The 26,533-nt window shown below is 36.1% G+C and overlaps 1 protein-coding gene across 1 annotated transcript in view; it reads left to right on the plus strand.

The window, feature by feature from the left end:
* TMEFF2 (transmembrane protein with EGF like and two follistatin like domains 2) overlaps nucleotides 1-26,533 on the plus strand; it is a 221,561-nt gene that overhangs the window by 42,869 nt on the left and 152,159 nt on the right. The gene's annotated exons all lie outside the window — the stretch shown is intronic.

The raw sequence follows: 26,533 nt of genomic DNA on the forward strand, positions 1-26,533 counted from the left end.
ATAATCCTGTCTTGATGCAAGCCTTGCATTTAGTATTTAACAAGAACAAAAGTCAGCTCTTCCCAGTCACCCACAGTCCCCCCAGTGTTGTCCGGAGCTGGACAGTGTGGATTACTGAGTTACACCTGAGAAAAAAATTGGCAGCCGTCCTAGTGCACTCAGCTCTCGATTATGTATGAATGAATGCATTATTCTTTTGCGGGTAACACATGCTTCTTCGGATTACCACCCCCTAATTGCTATTATGGGACCTCCAGCCCTCTACCTCCCTAAACAAATCTTTCGCAGTCACTCTAGGAGCCCCTAAGGACATGACTCACAAGATTCCTGAGCAATTACCCCCAGCCAACAGAACGTCTACCATTTTTCCTCCTCGTAGGCCCAACTCTCTTTGGTCATATCACTCAGAAAGCCAGGTGCAGGGCTGCTGGCTTCAGCCTACTGGTGCTGCCACCTGTTCATGCTGCTCCAGGGTCAGTCTGTGTAAACGCTCATCACTAAAGCCCCCTCTGCAGGATTGGGAGGAATAAGGCGGCCATGGCAGGATGGTCCCTGAGGGGTGGCACGTCCCAGTGTCAGAGAAAAGTTTCTGTGAGGATAATTCACCTTTTAGTTTCTGCTTACAGCTCTCATCTAGAGGACTGTTCTTTGAAATTAACTCCTCTGCTCCAATCATCTCTTTTTTCGTTTTCACTAAGATAACACAATTCGCCTTACCCAATCCCCCCGCTGTTCTTTGATCAGAATATTTCCACCTGGACTCTGATTTCAGTTATTGTACAATCAACATGTGAAATAGAATGCTTGGTTTCTCTAAACAATTCTCCACACACCAGTCAAGGTAATCATCTTAAAATTCTACCTGGGCTAGTGGTTCTTAAATGTTGCTGGACGTCAGAATCATCTGGAGAGCTTTTAAAAAATACCAGATGCATGTGTTCCTAGGTAATAAATCATCTCTTAGGGAAAAAAGCCCAAAGGAAATAATGCTGGATGACCCATTTCATCCTGAACTTTCTAAGGAGAACGAAAATGTAAACTCGATGTAGCAAATCCAGCCTGTTCTCCAAGGACGTGGAATAGTGACGAAGACTAGCGCCAAAGACAGAGAGAGGCTGAGCAGAAGCGTGCGGCGGGGGCGGGGTTCTTCTCCCGTTGCCCCTGTTCCCTAGGAAATTGTAGTAAGACTGAATGTCAAAGGGGATTGTGAGGGGCCTGTTGCTTGGACCACACTATGAGCCCAGGGAGAACTGCCAGTGGCTTCAGGGTGAGACACGTTAGGGAGAGTGGCCCAAATCGGAAGAGAGCTGAGAGTGAAGGGAAGAACGCGGGATGCAGCGCGAAAGCGGCCATACCCGCTCTGGGGGTCACTGTGGAACCACGCTCAGTGGGACACACTTAACTCACCCCGCAAGTGATGACTTTGGTTTCTGTTCCTAGATTTGTTTTGCAAACATTATAATGAGCCTTCAACTGGGCAGCGTTGGACTGGGCAAGTGGGGGTATTAACAAGATGCTGAATCAAAGCTTAATGAAGACAAATGAAACCTCCCACACAGGTCCTTATTTTCAGGGGCAGGGCTGACACACGGCTACTCCTTTACCCTTTGGTCGTTGTAGGCCTGCTTTTTACTGCCACTGGTAACAATTCCTATGTGTTACTGTCCCTGTTTATCTAGTTTTTAAAGACACAATTTGGTACCTGAGTTTCAAAAAAACACAGATTTTTAAAAAATCAGAGAGACAGTGTAGTTTGTTCATTTGCTAATTCATGTTTTATTGATTTTTCAGCCATATATAGAAGCATAAAATATGTCTCAAAAATCATGGTTTATTAATATTGACTGTAAAGAGTGTAGGGCAATGAAACACTGGTTTCCAGAGCTTAAGATGGGATTGTTCTATGATGGGCCTTCTTGGACTAGAAGTTCTTAGACTAGAACTTAGAAGTTCTACCTAATAAGGAACCAAAATATGAATTTACTGTACTTGAAATATAGCCGTGTAGTTACATAGTATTTTACTTTCATTGGATCATGTGTATAGTCATCTCCTTTACCAAGAAATTATATAAAATGTTAATAAGTATAAGTATAAATTTTGACAAGTGTAAGATATACTTATGACAGCCTTCTCTCATTGGAACGTGTGGTGGCAACACATTTCATCACAGGTGACTGACTGTCCCTCAGGGGTTAGGACTGTAATCATTACTGTCGATCTCTCGATGAGTTCAAGTGCATGGTGCGAGTGTAGAAAGAACTCCACCAAGTTCTTACTTTGAACTTCATATCTAAGGCAATTTTTCGATTCAGTGTGCCTCTGACATTCCCTCCTCATCTTCATTGTTCAAAGCTCCATTTCTTCAAATATTAAAAAATCTCCCAGAAGAGTCTTTAATAAGCAGTGCTCTCTCATAAAGAAAAGCACGAATGAAGCTTGAAGGGTGGAACAAACAAATTCGAGCTTTTTCTTCAGTTCCTCCTTCCTCTCCCCTCACTCCGCTTGTCTCTCCCGTGCTTGTATACACACCCACTCGTACATATTTTTGGAGGCAGAAGAGCACTGCTTGCTTTTTGTGCAAATTAAATTGCAAAAGGAAAAAAAAAATGTTGCTGTGAAGCCTAAATACACACATCAGACTAACAAGTGCTTCGGGAAAAGCTTTCACTGAATGTCGTCCTCAGGAACTCGGCTCCCTTGCTGTCGGGGCCGACACAGGAGCCACGGGACCTCCCCAGACCTCCCAAACCTGTTAGACAATGGGCAGGATTTGAAGGCAAAATTCAAGGCCTGAAAATGGTAGTCCTAAAGCCGTGGATAGTGATCCCAGGAAATGGGGAAGAAACAAGCCATTCTTCTGTTCCTTCTCTCTTCTCTTTGTGGTTTTCTTGTCATTCTAAAAAAGCTGGAAATGCTGTGGGACTTAGGGACCTCCTGGACACAGAAGATAGTCTAAAAATACATGTGTTTAAAATTTAAAAAAGCCACCCGCTCTAGAATTTGTCTTCTTTTGAGATAATCTGTTACACAAGGCTGCTGTAATTTGGCTTGCGGCAGTAACGACTAGTTATGCCAAAAACAGATCATAAATAAAGTCTAGACAAATGCAGTGTTTTTATTCCAGAGGCAGCCGGCAAGCGCTTTGTGTACCCCGCATTCTCTTGCCGACCAGATTAATTTTGCACCACGCTTTTACTCTGCACTGCCTTGCAACAAAACAGATTTAAAATGTGTCCTTTGGACACTTGGACGTCCTCAGATCAGTCACTATAGCATTCTTCAGTAATAATGAAGAGTAAACTCTCTTTTTAAAGGCTCTTGTGATAGTCAGTGACTTGGCACACAGCTCCTTGTAGGCAAAGAGATCACAGGCAGAGCAATCAGTACTCCAGAGGTGTTTTGCAATTGTCAAAATTCTGTAACATGTCAGGTGTGGAAAGAAGGACAAGACAAGGAAACAGAAACCTAGGGGAGCAGAAATCGCAAGCTTCTCCATGGACTGTCGATCAAGTATATGATTATAATTTCTGATAACCTCGTCTTCCCCTTCAGTGACATTCATGTAACAGTGGAAAGTATGAAACTACTCAGATCTAGTGCCTTCTCTTCAGAATGGATGTTATATTTGGACAAATAACATTGCTGCTTTTCCAAATGGAATAGTAACAAGCTCTTAAAAATCAGGCTTTTTTTTTTCCCCTTCACTACTGATGGGAAGAGTGGAAAGGTCAGTGAAACTTGACCTTGAAATATAGCCCAAATGAACAGCTATGCAACCTAAAGGGAAGCGTTAGTTGCAGGAATTGTGGGAAACGTGGTGAAGGTTTCCACTCAGTACAAGCAGTTCTAAGCTCAGTAGACAGACTTCCTCTAATTGAGGAGCAGGCATTGCCAATGAATTGTTATGAGTTTGTTCATTCTGGAATTTTTCATACTAATGCAGTCAGTCTATAATGTTAAAAATGTATATCACAACTGAAGCAGCTTTGTAAAACAGGCATTAATACAGTAGTGTATCTATTTATTTGTACCTTGGGGATGTGAAGCAAAAAAAAAGCTAACTGCTTACTGCTTGAAAAATCATAGCCATCCAGTAACTAATGGCTGTGATGTTGGAAGTAAAGAAAATGCTTCCATTGGACCCCAATCCAGTGATTGGGGTTGGTTATAATGAGATGGAAGGGTTAGCTGAAATTGAATCAAGAGGTAGCACAACTGGAGATTAATTTTCTGTAATGTTTGTTGAAAATGAAACATGAGGGAAGATAACTAAAGGGCGTGCTACTTGTAACCCACAATATATACCTGAATATATGTATACCTTCTGTGATCTAGACTTTGTCATAACTAATCCATATTTTTAATACATTTACAAGAGTTCCTGCTCGTTTCTGTGGTTCCTGATACCAACGATACTAGACTGGGAAGTCCTAAAGCTTTTTTAAAAAGGAAGGATGCCCCCCAAAAAGCAGTAACCTCAAGTGGAGTCCAACTGTGATTTCCTTACATACCCATAGGATCTTAGCGATGTCTCTTAATAAGTTACTCTGGCTAAACATTAAAACTGCATATAAGGTCTTAAAAATTAAAACAGAAATGCTTAATGTTTTCCTCATTCTAATTACGTTTCTCCCTTTGAACTTCCCAAATAAAAGTTTCCCCTGCAGCCTCATAGGAAACCAACATTGCTTAGCTTTCACTGGTCCATAAATGTGGAAAGTAATTCAAGGGTAATCACCAAACCATTAATTTGGCATTGGGTGCTCTTATGCAAGTTTCTCTAGCCAGTATTTTCCAATAGTTAGTTGGAAGATTTTTTTTCTTTTAAGTTTAAAAGAGTTACTAGAAAATGTGCAATTGGAAAATAATTTACATATACAGACACACACACAAATTACAGGCTGTCGCTATGGGGCTCTATAAAGCTTACAAATTCAGAAAATAAGATATTCACATTCTCTCAATGAATCAGAAATGTAGCAGGCCACATGACTAAGCAGATGACTAGGCAGACTCTTGGGAGAAGAGCTTGCCAGTCGGGCTGTAGGGAAAATGCCGTCATCAGACTCTAAAAAGCCAACATAATTATCACTTAAAGAAAGTCACTGTGGAAAATTAATTAAAATACTTTTTAGGCCATTAGTTTTTCCAGGTCTTGGATCCCTTCCTCCTTTCACATCCATCCCCTGTCGTGTTGTGTCTAGACCTGTATCAAAAACATATCAAATATCACAGGAATTCTTTAAAAAACCAAACCTGGAGTTTCTGTTAGTTATTTTTCCACAATATTTTCATTGGCCAGTAGCCTATCTTCTTCTGAGAATAATCTATTTTTTTCTGACTGTAAAGACTTAAAAATTTCTTATAGTTGCCATAGGGATAGCACTTTGCGTGACTGGCAGGATTTCAGTTGTTTCGTCTTGTGTAATATTTACATTTTTGCAAAGATTCTTTATGGTCTTATTTTTATATCCTGCCTTCATGAGCTCATTCTTCCGGATGTGTCCTGATAGTAAATATAGAAGTAAAATGTGCTTTGTTCCGTGTGCCTGCGGCCATTTGGATGTGGGGGCTTTTCAGTTAATCAGTTCACTTAAGCAACTGATAAGTCGCTTTCTCATTTTTTCTTCTCTCTTCAAAGGGACTCCAGCCTCTGGAAATGCCACGTTGACAAAATAAGAATGTATTTATGTGATATTGATATATCCTGCTCTCTATTCTAAGCTCTATAGATAAAATAAAACATTTAATCATTGTGAGAACTGAGGCACAGAGAAGTTACATAACTTTTCCAAAATAGCCCATCTGATACGTGGCCAAATCGGGATCTGAACTTGAACAAACTGTGTCTGGCATATATGACCTTAGTCACTACTCTCTTCTCCTTTATACAGACATTTACTCATGTTAGTTTTAATAATACAGAAGAGATACTCCCATAAGGTTGTGTAAGATGAGTGTTTTGTCCTTTTTATCAGACAGTAGACATACTACTTTAAAAATGTTAAAGTCTTATTCATTGGGATCACTCTGATTCCAAGCATAATATAGACTTTAAAAAATGCTACTGTCAAAAAAATGCTATTATCATCTTCATATAAAAATGAATATCTTATTTTTAAAAATTATCTTAAACAATGGCACTATGTGTTGCCATATCCTTCTCTGTTGCTTTCTCTTTTCAGCTTACCATTTTATAGTAAAATGAAATGCCTATGTATTTGAAGGTTCATATATACAATCATAAATAGATGCCATTCTTTGGGTATTTTTAGAATACCTAATCAGAAGCATAGATACATAAATATGTATTTTTAATGACAAATGTTTGTTCAAAATTAAAACATATAATTAACTTTCAAAAAAGTCAAAATTAAATTCTTTCTATTTTAAATCATGTTAATATTAAATAATAATGTTAAATGTTGTTAAATAACTCAATGTTCTACCTACTATGACTAACACTATATAACATGATCTTTTACAACCTTAGAAAATGAATTTCGTTCTGTTAAAAATATTTATCAAACCCCCCTTGTTCCCAAAACAGAAAATTTTTCAGAAAATCATTTCCATTTCTTTTAAGTACATTAACTCATAATGATATTTATTAAAACTCTCACATTTATTTTTTTTAATTCCAGAAAACTCCCAAATTGTAAATTAGTCATTATTTGGCTTTTAATTATTTTAATCATTCCATCAGATGAGTTGACATTGAGAAACTCAAATTAGCAGTAATCCCACAAGTGAGTATGGTCTTTGATAGGGAAACTATATATGTTAAATCACCTATTTATCAGCATGTATAGGAGCATTATTTTCTCTCTGAATAAAGTGACCTAAAAAACTAAATGAGAGCAAAACAATTCTGCATTTGTCCTTATTACACTTAAATAATTTATTTAATCATTTGTCATTCACCTGTTTGCACTCTGGAACAAGATTCAAAGTATCATCAGATCAACATTGAAAGATATACACTCGTGCACATGAACACACACGTACATATATTAATTTAGCCAACTTGATGAATGTTTACAAAACAAAGAATTGAACCAAGTCAAAAGAAGTATGGAAAACAATTCAGTAAAAATATTTTTGGAAGGCTGACAGGTAAACTAAAAGACCTAAAATTGGCTTCTGTCTCTATTCCATCATTATTGGACAAAGAGAATGGGGCAGCCAGTCAGAGAAAATAGAAGATGAAATGGGAATAAAAGGATGGAAAGTATAGAATCAAATTTTTTAGAACATCAGATAAAACCACTTGCTAATTTTCCAGTATCATGCCCTTGATCATTAGGAGCAATTAATTTTTCATACTACTCTTTCTCAAAATAGAGAAAAAGTAAGGAAAAATTTCCCAAGTAATATTTAACAAATGGAATCAGAAAATGAGGAGAGTGATGGTGGTGGTGACCATTTGCAGAGGACTATAAGCCTTTATGAATGTTCTTAGCATACACGAGCAGAAATTTTTAAAAAACAGGAATTGTATGTTTTTCCTACCAAGTAACTCAAGACATAATTTTGGAAGTGTTTTGAATATCAGCCAAGATTTCAAAAGGATTCAAAATACACATAGAGTTATTTTTAATGTAACTGCTTGTGTAAACATCTAGCTAATGGTTAAATGGAATACAGATAGGCCTAAAAACGGGATGCAGTGAAATAAAAAGTCAAGTGAAATAGACAGCTGTGATATACATATGAGGTTTCATTCTAGATTAAAGGTGACTATTAAGGAATATCACTAAAAGCCTATAGGTCTAATATCCTTCAAAGAAACCACTTGATAAATGCAGAGAATGCTACAAGAAGGTGCTTCTACTGCTCAGATATTAGTGAAAATTCGTGGTTGTCATGGGATACTTAAATTACAGAAAGAAATAAATCAGAAAATAATGAATGTAATTAATTTTTCTTGAAGTTCAACTGATGCAAGGTAAAAGGATATTTATTATGTGAATGTCTAGCCACCCGTGATATTAAAAAAATGAATAAATACCAAATTTGCAGTATATGTAAATTAGGCAAATTTTGCCATTTGAAGTCCACAGAAAATATAATAAAGTATAGTTACTCACTGATAACTTTAATTTTCTCATGTGTTTTTGCATAAATAAATACATTTATAAAAATAGAAGGCTGATCGTTACTTTTGGCACTTTTTAATAGGAAAAAATAAATCAAAGTAAATTTAATAAGCCCACATACATCGTAAGTTATCTGATGTGTGAAAAATTGCTATAATGCTGAGCAGTAGAACACACGTCAGGAATCTGAGCAGCTTTCAAATGCCCAGTTTTGCTGTTAATTCCAGGTTAGAGAAACAACAGATCTGAATTAGATTAGAGAAACAGATCAGGCAAGTAAGTGAACAATATTAGTATTAAAAAAAAAATGAAGGAGTAATAGGGATCATCAAGGTCCATGGTACACTCAAGAGTTCATGTCTTGTCTAAATGAGCAGGTTAATTTCTAACACTTGTCCTACATGAATTTGTATCCACACATGCTAGATCTGATTTTTCATGGAAAGCTGGGAATCTAGATTTTTGTGCAATACCTCCTAATTTTTAAATGTGGGCAGGCGTTCTAAAACAGTGAAATCATCCAGTAAGTCACAAAAGAACTACTGTCAGTAACTACTCTGTGAGATTTTTAGAGGTCTTCATATAAAGTTGTCCTTAATAAGTAGGCTACAATTTGGCCACTTAGAGAATTTGCTAGTTGGAATCTGGTTGGAATTTCATTGTATTTTCTCAGTTCTGGATTTTTGAATCTGAAGTAGTCTCTGTGTCTTATCAGTGGTGGCTTTTAGGAAATGGTAAGTCCTTCAGTCTGTAGGTTAAATCTTCCTTTCATAAGGCCGCTAGATCTCAAGTGCACACCTAATAAATCCTGTCTCTTGGTTCTTGCATTCCAGACCATTGTTTTTTTGTTTGTTTGTTTTTAAATTAATAATTGTTTACTAGTCACAGTAGAAGTTTAAATAAGTTCCAATCAGAGAATTTACTATTTGGTACTCTCATCATTTGTTAATCATCAGATAGAATTCTCCCTCCACTAACAGCAAAGAGCCACTATCTTTGTGAAACAAATTAATGTATACTCATTCCTTTATGGTTTTAGAATAAGAAGAAGAAAGTTGGTTATCTTCAATATTGTAAAATGTATATGATCTTCAAACCAAAAGTCACCATGTTTTGCTCACTGAAAAGTGATTCGTTCACCAGAGTTATCTGTGTATGCCAGATGAAGTTTGTCATTTCTGGAAGAGTCCAAGTTTTCAATCTATAGGTAACAAACACACGTTTGCATTTATACAATTGTTTAGCATTTATACAATGCTTAAAATTTACCAACAACATTCTCCTACTAGATCCAAGTATAATAAATATAATATTTTGATCCTAGATATGATGAAAAAATACATGAAATTCTTCCTTTTCGTCTTTCAAATGTATCCTAATGGGTTGCTTTCTTCTGTTTCCTGGGAAGACTCCATTGCCTGAAATTTAGAGCTGTGTTTCTGGCTTATGTTATCACAGCGTGATCATATATACTGATTATGTGTTGTGATTCTATATCTTTTTTTTTAATTAATGTGCTCTATAAACTTATGAGGATTAAGAGAAATGATATATGTAAAAGACCTCACTTAGTGTCCTGTAATATCAATGATGTTCAGTAAATATAGATATCCTTAGTTCCCTCTCTTTTTGGCCACCTTAATTCCATGCTTATTTTATCCAGCTTACCCACTTCTGCCACTTCCTAAAACAAAATTCCAGTCATGGTAGTTCTACATTCCAGCATGTGCTGCGGATTCTTCCTGCATCCAGAAGACAGCATAGCCTTTAAGACCCTTTCCGAGCCTCTTTTTCATTGCTTCCTCTTTACCATCCTGCTTTATCTAAACAAAACAACTCTCTGTGTAGCTTCTCTGCCCAATCGGTATCTTTGCTACAGTTTCTCATCTACTTGGAATTATTTTACTGCCTCTTTCCCTCACCATTTATATCCCATAAAAATCTTACACATCCTTGGGGCTCAGTTCAGTTCTACACCACTTCCCCTTCTTTACTTCTTGAGCACTGTGTGACTCTTAAATCACTTATTCGTAAGTATGATAGCCCTAAAATTAATGAAGTACACCCCTCAGCTCTATTATAAAACCACGGCATGTTTAGGACAGCCTTTATCCCATTCACTTTTGTATACTCCCAAAAGGAGGAGGTTGCCTTCAACATAGTAAATGTTCAATAAATATTTATTGAATTAACTTGGTAGAAACCACAGGCGCCATTAAAACAAGCTTCCTACCCAGTTCAGAAATCTCTACATCTTCCTCACTGCCTGGCTTCTGGTGGAAACATGTAGCGTCTCATTACTTCATGATACAATATTTTTCCTTGCTGGAAAATTGCAATTATTAGAAAGTTCTTTCTTGTTTTGATCTGAAATATTTTCCTCTTCTTTTCACCTTGCTCTTAGTTCTCCCTGGGGAATTTAAATATTAAAAATTTCCCATTTCCCTCTTCCATATGGCAACCTTTTAAATATTAATATAGTGCTTTCCTTAGTCATTCACTTCTCCTGTTAAACCTCACTTACCCTTTACTCCCACATTCTCTTTTCCTAATATGACACCATATTGATCATGCTCTTTTTAAATGTTACTTATTTTGTCAGTTTACTTCTTCTAATGAGGAACCCAGAACTGGGCAAACGGTTGGTGAATGAGTCCAGGAAGCAGTGGAAATATTATCTCCCTCAGTGTGGACTGTCCTCCTGCAGTTTAGCCTACAACGTTAGTGGCCAGGTCACACGGTTGGCTCGTAGTAAGCGCCAACAAGAAACAACTACTTAGTGAGTGCCTGCTATTTGCCAGGCACCGTAAGCCCCTTCCACACATTTAACTCCATAAAGTTGTAGTTGATTAAAGTTTCTGAGTCATTGTCACACAAATTGCTGTCAAGAAAAGATCTAGCTTCAAGACGAATAATTGCAATCTCAACAGAAATCTAAGATTTTTCATTGATCCCAGTTAAATTTCATTATGTTGGGTTTGCCTCCTCCCTTTCACCTGTCAAGATCAATTTATCTCCTGTTTCTGGTGTCAGAGATAATAGTCAGTTTTCCCAGCTTTGAGTGAACTACATATTTGATAAGGACACCATTTAGTCTTCAGCTAAGGCACGGATAGAAAAAAAAAGTTGAAGTGATGGAGCAAGGCCAAGGAGGGAAGCTACCTCCCTAGAGTGCATACGGATTCACACTTAGAATCCCTAAAGTAGGGCTCCTCTGCAGCTCCAGATTCACCTAAATGTTCTAGCATTTGTGGCATATTCTCTGTCATAGATTCAAGGACATCATGAAATTTCTTTAAGTGTCTAAATTAGACTATGACAAAAATCCCATGAAATCTGAGATTGGCTTGGTGTGCCTTCATCTGAGTGCACGCTTGGTGTTAAATGTTTACTTATTCATTTGTCAATTTGGTTTCCATGTTCATCACTTACTAGAGAGTCTGCATAGTTGGACAATCCTTTTACAGATTTTTTTCAGGGTTAATAATTGTGCGACAACTCTGTGGATTCCATACTTGGACTTTTATCTGTTTTTGAAAATTGGGTCATTTGCTCATCTCTAATCTTACAGGATTTCCTCTATTCACCATCATTTCCCAGTGATTACCTGGAATGACTTGTTTCACAACCTTTCAAATGTAATTCATCTGTGTCTGGACTTGAGCACTCGTTTAAAAAGGCCAAATGCTCTCATAATCTTTGCTTTTATTTTGTGCTTCAATTATTTCTTTTCAATGCTGCCCTTCCCAATGTGAAGATAATTCTCCCAGTGGAAAGAAGTGGGATCAAACTACCTTTTAATTACACTTAACAGTGTATCACTTTTCCCAGGGTTTGTATCTATCATCTAAAAAAATCCTTAGTTCAGTACAGTGCTCATGTTGTATATGCATATATTTCATGTGCATTTAAAAGAAGACTGTTTAGTGTTCTTGGTAGAGGTAAGAAATATCAGATATTTTAAAAAAATCCTTAGTTCAGTACAGTGCTCATTTTGTATATGCATATATTTCATGTGCATTTAAAAGAAAACTGCTTAGTGTTCTTGGTAGAGGTAAGAAATATCAGCTATTTTAGCCTCTTGGTCCTATCCTTAAGGAGTGTTGCTCCTCTTTTGTAGTCATCTTTGGTTATATGTTCTTCCCTTCATATTTTGTACATGTTTCATTTAAATCTGAGCTCATCAGAAAGAGAGCCCTAAGCAACCACACTGGTTTCCTTGGATACCGATTCTTTATTTTCCTCATCAGTATCATTTGTGATTGTATTATCAGATTTTCAATTTTTACTTTCCACCTCCTTTAAATTTTCTGGCCACAGAACCCCCAGGGGGACTATGATAGCTATTGCTTCTTAAATTGTTTTTCGATATAATTTCCTAAAAACCGGAGTCTGCTTTAGTAGCCTTTTCTTGATTACTAAAATGTTATGGATGCGTTCTCTGAAAGTTCCCATTATTTCAGATCTGGGAATAAGCTCCTCTTTGCTGGGAAAAAATTAAACCAGGAATAGAAACCCCTTCATTGTTTTGTCTTCAACCTGAGGAGTGCTGTTTCAGCAAGAAAGCACAATTTTCTGGTGCTCTTTATTAGGAGAAAGAGCTTTCTAATAAATGTCCAGGTGTTTGAATTTTCCATAAGTTGCCTCTTAAAACATCTGAAATCAACATTGTGAATTCAGAGCCTCTGCCCAGCCATGCAATATTAGGAACTCTGGAGGTGAGTCTCAGCAAACTGTGTTTCAATAAGCCCTTGAGGTCATCTCTTGTCCACTAAAGTATGAGAAACACTGTTGTAAAGCGTCACCCGTACCTTCTGACTGTGAAAAATGCAGAAAATTATCTCTTAGCCACTTACACTGGCTCAGATATTGTCCACTAACAGCACAGGTTTCTAAGCAGAGGTACATCTTCTTATTACATAGTGGAATGTTTCTGCCTTTTCTATGACCTATTTCTTTTGAACAAAAAGTCTTCTATATCATAGACGTAGTTACAGCTTGACAAATATTCTGTTACCAGTAAGATAAGCCAACTTCTAATGCTAAACTTCCAATGTCTCCAAAAATATGTTACCATAGGGCTCACTGTGTAAGTATGTAACTGTTTGAGGCCTTTCATGTAGTCTAACTCATTCAAGATCATTTCCCCTGAAAACTTCTTGGTTCTAACTCCACTATTGGTCTTGATCAGACCATTATAATCACCTTAGACCTGCTCTCTCTACTCCCAGACTCCCCTTGCTCTGATCTCTTCCTCTATGAATCAACTTAAAACACAGTTCTAATTATGACATTTACTTGTTGGAAATTCTTTGTTGATTTTGAGCTCCTCAAACTGGCATTTGAAACTCCCTAGAATATCACTTCAACCGTCCTTCAATCATCCAGAATTTTATATCATGACCCCCTTTTTTGTAGCCCATGTTCCAACTCAATGGGATTGAGTTTTGTTCCTGGGACCTTCCTGCCCCCAGGCCCTTGTTCATACTCTTCCTTCCTCTTGGCATACCATTTACCTTCATTTGTTATAATCCTTACTTCATCTCTCTAGGGTTTCCCACCTTCATGAATCCTTTTCTATACAACTTGGTTAGATGTGATCCCTCCTCCTCTCCCTTTGCTGGGCACCAACACAGCACAGAATGTTCTACTCGACATTCCTGATTTCATACTACTTTGGGCAATATGTGATTAGGGACTTATCATACACTTCTAATAAGAAGGGACTTCTGATGCATGCTTCACCCTTAACATATCATGCTGTAGCAATTTATTTTGTCATTTCTTCTAGGCATTATTTTCTTTCCCTTTCATTCACCTCCTAAAACTTTCTCAAATGATATAGTTAATTTCAAAGTGCCTAAACAGGAAATCAAGGACTTTGCCTTCAAATTATTTGAATTTAGTGATTTAATACAGTAATGTAGTGCCTTTTCAATGAGTATAATGTTCTTTTGGTAAGTCTAAAGTTAATTGTTCGCTTTTGAATGACTTGTTTCCAAATGAAAACAGTTGGAAAATATTAATTTAAAAAACTCAATGTTACAAACATTATATAACAAACATGTGTGCTCATTTGAGAAAGAAAGGGACAGAGAATGAGAGAGAAGGAGGTAGAGGAGCGAGAAAGGGGGGAAGAGAGAGAGAGAAGGAAAAAGAAAGAATTCACAATGAGTTGGCCATAAAGGTCTTCGATTTTTCTTTCCCTTCTGTCAGTGATACCACTAATAAACACTCAGTTTAAGAGGAAATGTGACCCATTAAACATAGGAAAATAATTTTTTTAATTTTTTATCATGTATATACAGATAAGTGGTGGTTATATTATAAAAATTATAGAATATAAAAAATTACCATGTACTTAGACAGTATGTTTTAGAGTTGGGAGGTTTTATGAATCATAAAAAAGCAAGATATGAGGAAGCTAACTTCATGAAAATAGGCGAAAAGGCTTAGCAATTAACCTTAAGATGAAGGATTTCTTTCTTACCATGATCAACTCATATTTAAGTTTTTTAATGGAAAATGACTTGTATTTAACCTTTTATGATTCAGAGAGCCATTTAATTGTAATTATAGCTAATCCAATTAAAGATGGATTATAACAACTGCTGAATTAATAGGTCATGAAATACTGAGTTTAATTAGTAGACTCATATTTATTTTGAAAAAATGAAAAATAGTTTTTTAAAAATATGTGAAAACTCTTGAAAATTTTAGTCTAAAGTTAACATTGTGGAAGTCACATTATTTAAAAACAAAAGACAGAAGCACAAAAAAGAATGGCATAGTGTGAAATCTGGAGAAAAATCTGAATTCCCAATATTACATTTATTGAATTTAAACTATTATTTTATACCTTTAATCTTGAAAGAAAGTATATTAGTAATTTTTAATTTCCTCTTTCCCTCGACAAATTAAGATTGTTTATATATACACTGAAGTAATAATACTAATAATAGTATTAAAAATAATTTTAGTTTTTTGAGTTTACAGATCACAATGTAGTACAATCTAAGTCACGAACAGACACTTTGTAACTGTTTGTCACATATTTAAGGAAAATTCACTCAGTTGCAGTTAAATTAGGGCAAGGGCCCTATGTTGGCATCAGATACAATATTTTAATGTTAGTATAAGTTTATTTTTTTAGAAGAGATATGGAAACAAATATGAATAAAGGAGACCTTTTTAAAAATTGATGACTATTGGTATGGGAAATAATTACAGGACTAAAATCAAAGGACTGTTTTATTATGTGCATAAAATGGATTATACAGTGCGGTGTGCCTTTATCTTTCTAGTTATTTCTGCGAACATATTAAAAAAAGGGCTACATTCCAGTAGATGTGCACATTAAGATCAAGTCCTCAGGCTGGGAAATTCTGGAGCAATATAGGCAAATCCCTAATAAATAAATGTCCTATTTTCTTAATTCTGTGCTATACTATTTTCAGATTTTTACATTTTGAAATCAGGGTGTATCTTAACATTGAAATATCAGAACAAAAATGAGGTCTTCAAACTCTTGTCCCAGTGCTTGGGGGATTTTTCATGGTGACATGAGCCAAAGTATTCAAATGTTTTCCTCTAAAGGTGTCATTCATTATTCCTTGGATAGCCCAAGAACTACCTACTTCCCGGCCGAAAGCACTGCTCTGAGGATGATACCATTTCTTTTCTTTTCTTTTTAACATGCTGATAAAAAGTGTCAGGCTATTCTGTGTTCTCCTCTTATAAATTCACCACTGGGCTATCTTTTCAAGATGACTAGAGGTACCCAAATGAGAGAATTGGTAGACATTAAAAAAAAATTTGATTCAGAGTAAACGATTGGAGAACTCAAGGAGCATTTCTAAGGACGGCATGAGGATTCCAAGATTTTTAGTAGTTTATTCAGCCCTGGGCCACTTAGGTAGACAATATAAACTGGCATCAGAGGAAAATATCTGATTTAGGAGCCCCAGGCCAGAACAGGTTAAGATTACTCTTTGCTTAACCCACACATACGGGACAGCCTGGAATGTCCCAGAGGAAATACGTGTGGGTCTTGAAAGGTGAACTGCGGCAGTGCACATCAGATACACCAATCCCCGAGCGCGCACCGTCTGCGCCACACACCAGAGAGTCCCGCTACCTCCTGGGGGCGCCGGAATGCCCGCTGCAGCGCGTGGAATGGAAATGCATTTTCTGTGAGCAACAACCTTCTATGAAGAAATTGCTTCCTCCTTTAGTTTTTGGAAGTTTCAGAGCAACCCCTAATCAAGGTTTTCTTAATGTTGTTTTAAACAGGCTCATTATCAGTGTTGCATCTCTCTGAAAGCTTCAGACTTCAGTACACCTTTAGAAAAAAATTAACATATTGTGCCTGATAAGCTTCTGGCGTATTCAAAATCTTGCCACCTCACTAATGCTGACTTACCCCAGCACTTTCTTTCTTATTAAAAGTGAGTTACGCAAGAATTAAAATACATGCTACTTGTGTGCTTTTTTTCTTGAGTTAAGGCGGCAACAGTTAACTTGTTCTGAAGTTAATTTTCTATCTGTAAATTTGAGTATTTTTAGTACATCTTTTCTTTTGTTAAAATGCAATATCTGATTGTGCAATAATATATAAAGGAAAACCAATTTGAGCATGTTCATAGTAGCTAATGGTAAAAGTAAATTTGAAAGGTAAAGTGATTTATTAGAATATTTGTCAGTAATCTAAGTAAAAACTTAGAATATTATGCTGATGCTGAATTGCTACTTCACATGTCAGTTCTTTAATGTTTTTAAGGTTGAGAAATTTAGAAAAAAATTAAAAATCGGTATAGACATTGAGTAAAGACAGCATTTTTAGCTTTTTGAAAATTGGCTTTATCTGAAATGGCAAATTAAAAAAAAAATTGTGATAGATGCAATTTATTTGGACTTAAGTTTAATCAGTGAAAAGTTAAACTGATATAAAAGCCTGAAAGACAAATTAAGGTTGGACATATGAATTATATCACTGTTCCATGCAGTAGAATTGTGTAACTTTGGGCTAAGAAATGCTACGAAACAGCCCAGACCTCTGTATCTCGAAACTTTAAAGAGTTGCCAAAGAGTATGTACATATGACATCACCATTAAAATTAAGATTAGAAGGATGTAAAAGTGTAAGTTGTGTGGGTAGAAAACGTTTCTGGTAGTTTTAAGGATTTTTGCTAAACTCAGGACTCAACTCTTAGAAGGAAGAATAACATACAAATATAAAAAGATTATTACTTAAAATGCCTGTGATTTCTGGAATTAGCATACTTAAGCCTTAAAAGGATTAGGCTTTTCAATTAATGTAAAACAGAGTTAAAATTACAAAAGGGGCACTGTTGCCCCATTTGTGACATTAGACATGGTCAACTCTGTTCTCATGCCTTAGCACAAAGCTTCAACATTTGCCCCAAATAATTGTTCTGTGCCAGCAAGTCACTGGTTTCTCCACAACAAATAGAAAGACTTCTGATCTATTTTAAAAAAACAAACAAACAAACCTGCATTGTCGATTCTCAAATGTTCCCCAAATGAATAATTTTTAACATTTTGAATTTAGGAAAGAAAGAGTTAGGAGAGAAGGCGGGGGTGGGGGGGGGTAGCACTTAAAGACCGAAGGAAAAATAGTCTAGCACCGTTAAGAATTCATGGTGATAACAGCTGTGAATTACGTGGCTTGTAATATTTAACGAAGCCTATAAAATTTGCTCTATTGTTAGTTAATATGGGGCTTTCTGTAAGCATTCACAAAATTATACCTTGGTGAACAATAAGGTCTGGTAAGTGTCTCTTTCTCCTTGCTGGATAGAGAATCAATTGGAAATGGTCTGAGGCAGTCAGGGTGCCATTTGTGCCCTAGATTCTCCCAAGACTGAGGGAGGAGCTGCAGACTCCGTCCGGAAGCCTGGTGGAGGGAGGGGTCGCTTGGCACCCACCATCTCATTCACGTACTTAGTAGTCTAGCCGTCTGGGTAAGAACACTTCCCTGACACAGCACATAACTAAATATGGTGGTTCTAAGTTATCTAGCAAAACAACAAAATTCAAAAGCCCAAAGTGAGAATGACTTTGATATTTAAAAATAAATAACAGTGGAGAAATGAATGGCGCAAAGCGGGGAGAGGGAGCATTCTTGTAAAGCAGCAGCGGGAGTAAGTTGCTTCATTGCGGTTCTGCACAGTGCGAGAGAACGGGTTGGGAGTCCAACCACGCTGGGAGGAAGTCACCCCGCCTCTCTGAGTCTCAGTTTCCCTAACGTGACTGTAAGGGGAAGGCACCAAGATCCTGAGTGTAAAACACCAAATAATTTAATGTGTTAGTTGTTTTCCCTTCTCGCTAATTTCAAGTGTGTCTTTTCCTTTATTGTCAATGTAATGAGTATGTACCTAGAGTGGCAGCATCCAGAATGGATCAAGCTGTCATGTGACACCTGAATTACAGTCAGTGTCATCAGTTTGGGACTAGAAGTTTTAGTTGTCCCCTTTTATTGTTATACACATCTCGATGTGTTCTTCTTCTGAAATATATCATACAGTATCTTCATGCAAGTAACTGAATGTATTTGAGATACCTAAATAATTTATAGGATTTTCTCATTATGCAAGCTGTCATTTAGACTTGGTAAATGTATTCACAATTGGGAACGTTGTCATGGGAAAAAAGGTGGTAACTTACTCAGATTCTACTTTTTAACCGTCACCTATCTAACTAGCACAACATATTTAGGACTTGTTTTATGTATAAAGTAATACTCAACTAGATATAATGAACAAAGATTTTTAAATGTTTCAGAAAATGGTTTACGATTACACGATTTTTTTGTTTGTTTGCAGGAAGGGAGAATATTGATTCTTTTTCAAATATCTGAATAATCAACTAAAGTTTTCTGTTTCCATCTGGATTTTTGGTAGTTATGTTCATGTTTATTGGTTTTTTTAAAAAACGAAATTCTTATTAAACTCACTTTCTCTAAAATACTTTTATATGAACTTAAATAAAATTAATAGCTTATTTAAATTTAAGGAGGTACTTGGTGACTTTAAAAATTAATTCTTCGAAAAAGTGTCTAAATGGAAACACTAATACAACATAAAATTGATTCTAGTGCAAGGACATTTATATTTCTATAGTATTTGTTTTAAAAAATATGAAGGGTACTTTTTAAATTAGAGCTATGGTGAATGCTTTTTTTAACTCATAGATGAACTTCCTTTATATAATGGTGTAAGACTAATTTTATAGATCTTACTTATTTGCCTATTTCTTCTCTACTACGTATATTTTAAGACCTGACTTCTAGTTTAAAATAACATTCGGTTAGACCAAAGATAAGGAGGGAGACTTCTCAAACCTTCAAGACCTGCCAACTTCCAAATGTTTCCCTTTCCAAATGAGAAAACTTAAAAAAATAATTTTGTACTATATAATTTCATACAGGTAATGTTGTTTGGGACAAGGAATGGTAATGACATTTTCATGGTACACTTTCCCAATTAATCGATGCTTCTTTTATGAGAAATTTTGTAGTAACAGCTTTTCAGAGGATATAAGGCTAGCTAATGGGAAAAATTGATTCTGGGTATATTATGGGTAAAAAATAAAGGGGGCAGAACAGTTCCAGGGTGACTAATATCTAGTCTTCAAAAGGGATGTGCTCGTTGGGCAGTGAAGTGGATTATGGGACGAAGTTTGAAATACCGAAAGAATGTGTCTGTGTTTCCTCTTAGTTTTATGATAAGTATGAATTACTCTTCTGTCCTTACATGCTTAAACTCCATTTGCCAAATGTCAGCCAAGAAAACCATTTTCTACCTGCTTATTCATGTTTTCTGTCATCAGAAAATTTATATAAGTGATCAGTCTGCTTCTCTGAGGTTGGCTACATAAAGTTGAAATACTTGCTGATCTTATCCATCCAGAAGATCCTGGCAGTTTCACAACTGTGTAGGGAATCCAGTTATTATTCTCAGGAGTCCTAATTTGACCCAGAGAAGGTACAAAGCATCCAGATCCACAGAACAGAGAATGAAGCATCCATCACTTTTGCCAGCCCTTTGTCAGGTGACCCACAGAGCCCCATTAGAACGTCTTCAATAGGGAAAAGCTTGACTGCATTCGCAGGTGAAGGAAAGGTGATGCAGTTTATAACTGCTGAGACAGGGGAGATGAGAAAGAAATGGATAAATCAGTTCAGATGAAGCCATAAATAGAAAAGAGTGTGAGCGCTCGCCCCTGTGGTCCCGTACCCCACAGCCCCTCCAATTTGCAGACTGGACATTCATTTCCATAATGATTGTGTTTGTGCATGTTTATCTGAAAGTGGTAGAAGTCAGATGATTCAATTCAAATGCTGCAGGATGAGACTTATTACCTAGCAGCTCGGTAGGCTCAGACTGCTTCAGTTAGGAAAGAGTGAAAGGTGCATTTGGAGGAGCAGCTGATCCGTTCTTGGCAGGCAGAGTACTGCTGAAGTAACAATTTGCAGTAGTTTTACACTCCTGTCAGTGCCAGTTGGCAAACTAATGGAGATGATGGAATGAAAGAACAAAATGTCACAACAGAAAGGAGTGAGGTGAAAATTTCAAACATTTTCTTATTTCTCGTAATTTTCCTGAATCAAAATTAAATCAGTCTACAAATGAACCAACTTGATACTGAATAAAAGGCAGCTATCCGGGCAATTTTTTTCCAAGTAGGAAAATCGATTAACATTCTTGTAACCATTAGCTTGTTCAGAATATCATCATGACTTGTAATAACTCAGAGAACTAGTTTATAAACAAGGATATTGATTTTAAAAGAATAAGTTTTAGTTGAGAATAGCAATTGATACAGAAGTCAGAACCTTACATTAAGGATTCCCTTGTAGTAGTGCAGTAGACAATCAGTCCCTAAGCAGCAAGCCAATTTTAAACTATTATTTTCTAATAGCAGGTATAACGTATCTCCTAGTTGTCCTCCTGATAATGCTCATGTGGATTTACTTTATCACCTGCCTTTCACTGCAACTACACGAGGAAAACCAATTCTGTATACATAAGTCATATTTTTAAACTTCAAAGATTTAATAAGTGTTGTTGACTTCCCATGATTCACTCAATTATAAGTATTTTGTAACCCAGAGGAAGTACATCAATTTTTGACTCTAGAAGAAAATGCAAGTTTATCAAAACATATAAGAGAAAATCAAATTAGCGCATCACATCAGAAGTTCAGCACAGGATAACGAAATGTGAAATAAAGATGTGGCCAAATATCACAACTACGGCCTCCGTAAACACACTAAAGAACAAATGTTTTCTTCAGAGAAACTACAAAACGGCAGCCATTAGCACATCAAGAATGAGCAAGAAACCCACCAAAGGCTGAAAAGTAATTTTCTTCTTAACATAATTTCCTAGTGCAGGTATGTGGTGACTTACTCACTTTCCTCTCAGTTGGTATAAGGGAGTTGTTTTAACATTCACATGGGAAAATGGATAAACAGCTTTATCTACTGTAATACTTCTATAGAGCTCAGAGCCCAGTCTGTGTGCCTCATTATTACATACACATTTTAATATCCATTCTCTAATTTAATTTCTGGATTCCAGTCTGATTCTTACACCTTCACTTTGCATTTTTGCCACTCTCTGATGTCTTTTTATACTTACAAATGGTTAAATGACGTTGAATAAGGCAAGCATGTAGTTCTATCAATCTATTAATACCTGGTAGCATTCTTTTAAGAAAGAGGAAAAAATAAAGGATATTTTTCTATTTCTATATAGTGTTTTGGGGCATGTTCATTATTTAAAGATAATGTTTTGATCTCGTGATTCTATGTTTAATTAGTCTTTGGACCAGGCAGATGTATACAGTTAATTTCATGGGCATCTTCACTTCATCACCTGTCGATCAAAACAGAAGCCATACAATGAAGTATCATGCACTGGATTTTTAAAGGACCAGAAAAAAATCACACAATTCTTTGGCAGAACTAAGCCATTTTAAAAGGAGAAATGCCTATCCCATTCTTTAAAAAAATCTGCATAACTTTCCATCTGAATTTTTCCTGGAACCTTAAAATAAAGCCCGTGCGTTGGCAGAGTCTGAATTCCTCTGACATCGGTTTTAGCAGAGTGGAGGTTAGCTATTATACTCCAAAATATTTCTTTTGTCTATTTCCTGTTGGAATGAGTTCTGTTACTAAGTACTTTCTTTTAGCCCTAATCAAATTCTGTTTATGCTTTTTTACTGGAGATCAAGGGATTGACATGGAATGGGGCCAGATTTTATTATAACTGCATAATGAGTATTTTTCAGGGAGCATTGCTATTGCCACTTCACTCTCCTTATCCAGCCATTCCACATAATTTGCATATTTACCTGTTGAATTTTTGTTTTAAATTTTATCATCATTATCATGGGAATGATAATAGGAAGAGGGACGAAGGCTAAAACCCTTAGTGCGTCCAAGGGCAGTCCTCCAGGCAGCAGCATCACCACCACCTGGGATCTTGGTAGAAGTGCAGCATGGAGGCCCCACCAGCCGAACTGGAAATTGCATTTTAACCAGATTGATCAAGTGACTTGTTTGCACAGTAAAGCTTTGAAAATCCTGATTCCAAAGACCCCCTCAGTCTAGCCCCACCGTGCCTCTTCAGCCACATCCTTTCACCACCCGCTCCCTCTCCTTCCTCTTGGCTTCCACTGACTCTCATTTTCTCTGGACACAGAATGATTTTTTTCATGCCTCCAAGTCCTCTCTACAAAGTGGTCTCTTTGTCCAGAATTTCCTTTCCTGACTTAAACTATTACAAATGCTTTACGACCAAGACCAAGTATCTCCTCATCTGGCGTTCCTCTTCAGACTGTGGTGTCTGATACATTAAAATCAGTTGGCTTTCTCATTTTCCCTCCTATAGTACATTTGTGTATTTCTTTTTAACACTTACTACCTTATGCTGGATTTACCTGCTGATGTGTCTTTTTTCCCTCACCAATCTGTGTTTTTAGTTCCCTGATACCTAATAGAATGAAATAACATAGTAGGCCTTCAACAAATGGTTGTTCAAGAAATTCATGAAAGAATGGACACTATAGGGGCTCTCTCTGTTGCAGGGAAATGGGGCGCAAAAGGATGGTCATGTTCCAGGTCACAGGCAAGTCCCTGGGATGCGCCCTGCCAAATGAAGTTTCTTGGCTTTGCAAAGGAAAGAATTCAAGAGTGAGCCATAGTAGAGTGAAGGTAGATTTATTCAGGGAGATACATGCTCCATAGACAGAATGCAGGCCATCTCAGAAGGCCAGAGAGGCCAATTCAGTTATATATATACATACATACATATTTTTTCAGTTTCTTTTACATTATGGCTCATTATAAGAAATTGAATATAGTTTCCTGTACTATACAGTAGGTCCTTGTTTTATACTCATCTCCATCTTACTCAAAGCAAGTAAAAACAATAAATATTTACTGTAGTACAATCTAAACAAATACCTTTGGTATCCTTTAGAACAGGGATCCAAACCTACAATCCAGGGCCAAGTCCAAGCCTCAGCCACTGTGATTTAAGCCAAGTTGGTTTTAGACATTAGCTTTTGCTGCAGACTTGATAATGTTTCTTAATAAATTCAACCTAAAATTACAAGGCAAACAGCACCTATATGAGTAATTTACACTGCTATAAAGTAATTTGGAGAAAAACTGATATTGTCTGAAGCACAGATAATATCAAGCTGCTTTTGAGACTCCTGCTGCAGAGTTAAAGCAAGAAGTGAGATCTCCATTCCCACACAGATCTGCAGCAGTTGTATTTTATGAACTCAAACTACATTCCCGAAGCACTTTTCAGACCTTGATGCAAGTGCAAAGGAAGTGTGCATATTTCAAAATGCATTTAACAGTGCAATCGAGACACTTCCACCTAACCTTCAATTGGAAGTCATTAATTTACAATTTAAAGACAAGCTAAAAGGCAAATATCAAGATGATCTAACAGAATTCTATAAATTCCTTCCAAGCAATAAATAAGCTCAATTGAAACCATGTGTTCATGCATTTATATCAGCATTTGGCACTACCCACCTGGGCGAAAAGACATTCAGAGCAGTAATATATAAAGCCGCATTACAGAAAAACATTTTAATTTTGATGGTAGGGAACACTATCTTTGGACCTCAGTTAAGCAAAATCTTATCTCCCTCCCCTGCAAAATTACATTTTCTCACTAATCTGTATTATGCAAAACTATACTCAATTTTTTATTATATTTTGAATTTCATCAGTAAAAAATTTGTGAAAATTTAGTTTATCTGTTGTCTTATAAATACCTCCATAATGTTCTTGATTTTGCCTCTTGGCCCATGATCCTAAAATATTTACTACCTGGCACCTTACAGAAAATGTTTGCTGACCTCCGCTCTAGAGCCAAAGCTAGAAAAAATGTTTTCAGCTATATGGGGAATCTAAAAAAAAACAAAACAAAACAGCAAATATAACAAAAGAAAAACAGACTCACACATACAGAGAACACACTAGTGGTTGCCAGAGGAGAGGGGGTGGGGCAATGAACAAAATAAGTGACAGTGACAGAGATTAGGAGGTACAAACTTCCAATCATCAAATAAATGTCATGGGAATGTAATGTACAGCACAAGGATACAGTCGATAATATAACTTTGTATGGTGTATAATCTATAAAAACAATGAATCACTATGTTGTAGACCTGAAAGTAATATAATATTGTAAGTCAACTTATACTTCAACTTAAAAAGAGGGTAACATTTGCTAAGTCTGGAAGTATAGACAATTTCATCAATTTAGAAGTTTTGTTATTGCATAGTATGTTTGCGTATTTCCTAAATAATCTTGTTAAAATATATAACAACAAAAATGTATTTTTAAAGATACATTTGGATTATTTTCTGAGAATATTCATCAGGTCTGGATCAAATTTACTTTACAAACATATAAATCTGCTATATGAAGAAACCAAGTCTTCAGGGAATTTAACTCTTTCAGGCAGTACATTGTTATAATTTTTTAAAAAGCCGAAAGCAGCCTTCATATGTAGGGGTGCTGAATAAGCTCTCAGTTCCTGAAATAACTTATGAGATCAAACTAACTGTGGTTCGTGTCATATAGAAGTATTCCTGAACACGTGCCGAGGCTCTTTAGAGTTGGACGAAGAGGAAAGGCGTTTTGTTTCACTAGGATTTGTACATATCCCTTAAAGACAAACCAATTTTCTGTGTTGAAACTTTGACCCTCTTAGAGCTTTTATAGTGAAGTAGTTAAGTCACTCCTGAAATTTTCACCGCAAAGTGGCTGCTTGTTAGAAACACAATTTCAGAGAACTTGTTCAAAAACTAGCAGTCACTCTAGGTAGTCAACTGAAGAGGATCAAAGGAATCTGTTATAAAATGATCACTACTCTAAAATTTTTGGTACAAGGCCCTCTATTTTGATTAGAGCACTGTTGAGTTTGCAAAATTGAAACTAAAGATGTTCACAATATTTAAGGTATAAATCATAAAGGGATAAAACCAAACTGTTCTTTAGCAGATTAGTTTTATTCCAATTCTGTACTTTATCAACAGAAACCAAGAAACTTCCATTTACTTAAGTATTTTCAACTCGTCATTTCCCTTTCCTGATATTCTGTTTGAGCCCCCGACTTTCTTTAAATAAAATGCCATTTTCCCCTACTTCAGGAATCTTTTATTTCTATTAGTAATTAACCTATTACCATTATTTTTCATTTTCCTGTGACAAGTTTATGTGAGTATATACCTGTTTGACGTTAAATAATTTTTAAGTTTACTTATTGGGTTGAATATGGGTCTCAGAAATAAATCCTTTATCATGTATAGTTTATGAAAATTATCTTTAGTTGAAGCTTTTCATAACTTTGAGAGAGCCCTGCACATTTATAAGATTTCTGAAACACATAATCTTTTTATCACTTCAGATTACAGCCATTTTCTGATAACCTCCATCAACTGGTAATCATATTTTAAAGTCTCATTTGTTAAAAAAAAGAATTAGCTTTTTAAAAATCACAAATATCAGAGCTAAGAAAAAAAAAGACTTTTTTTAAACCACAAAACATCTGTTGGGAATATATATAGTAGCACTTTTTAAAATGGAGCTGTTAGATAATGATGAAAGTAAGAAAAAATACTTATTCTTTCAATAAAAATAACTATAGAAATAAAAAGTCATTGTTCGGAATGACTATTGAGCTTTACATGTTTGATCTCTTACTTAAAAGGTTTACAGATTCCTGTCAGCAATTATAAACAACATGCTGCACTGAGATTTTGCATTTTTAATAATTCTGATCATCAGGTGAAAATTGATTCCTTCATTTCTTACATCATAGTACTGGCAGTGACCTTAACGTATATCAAAAGATTTCTAAGAGAGAAGTCT

Source organism: Vicugna pacos, chromosome 5, assembly GCF_048564905.1.
Source record: "Vicugna pacos chromosome 5, VicPac4, whole genome shotgun sequence".
Lineage (NCBI taxonomy): Eukaryota > Metazoa > Chordata > Mammalia > Artiodactyla > Camelidae > Vicugna > Vicugna pacos.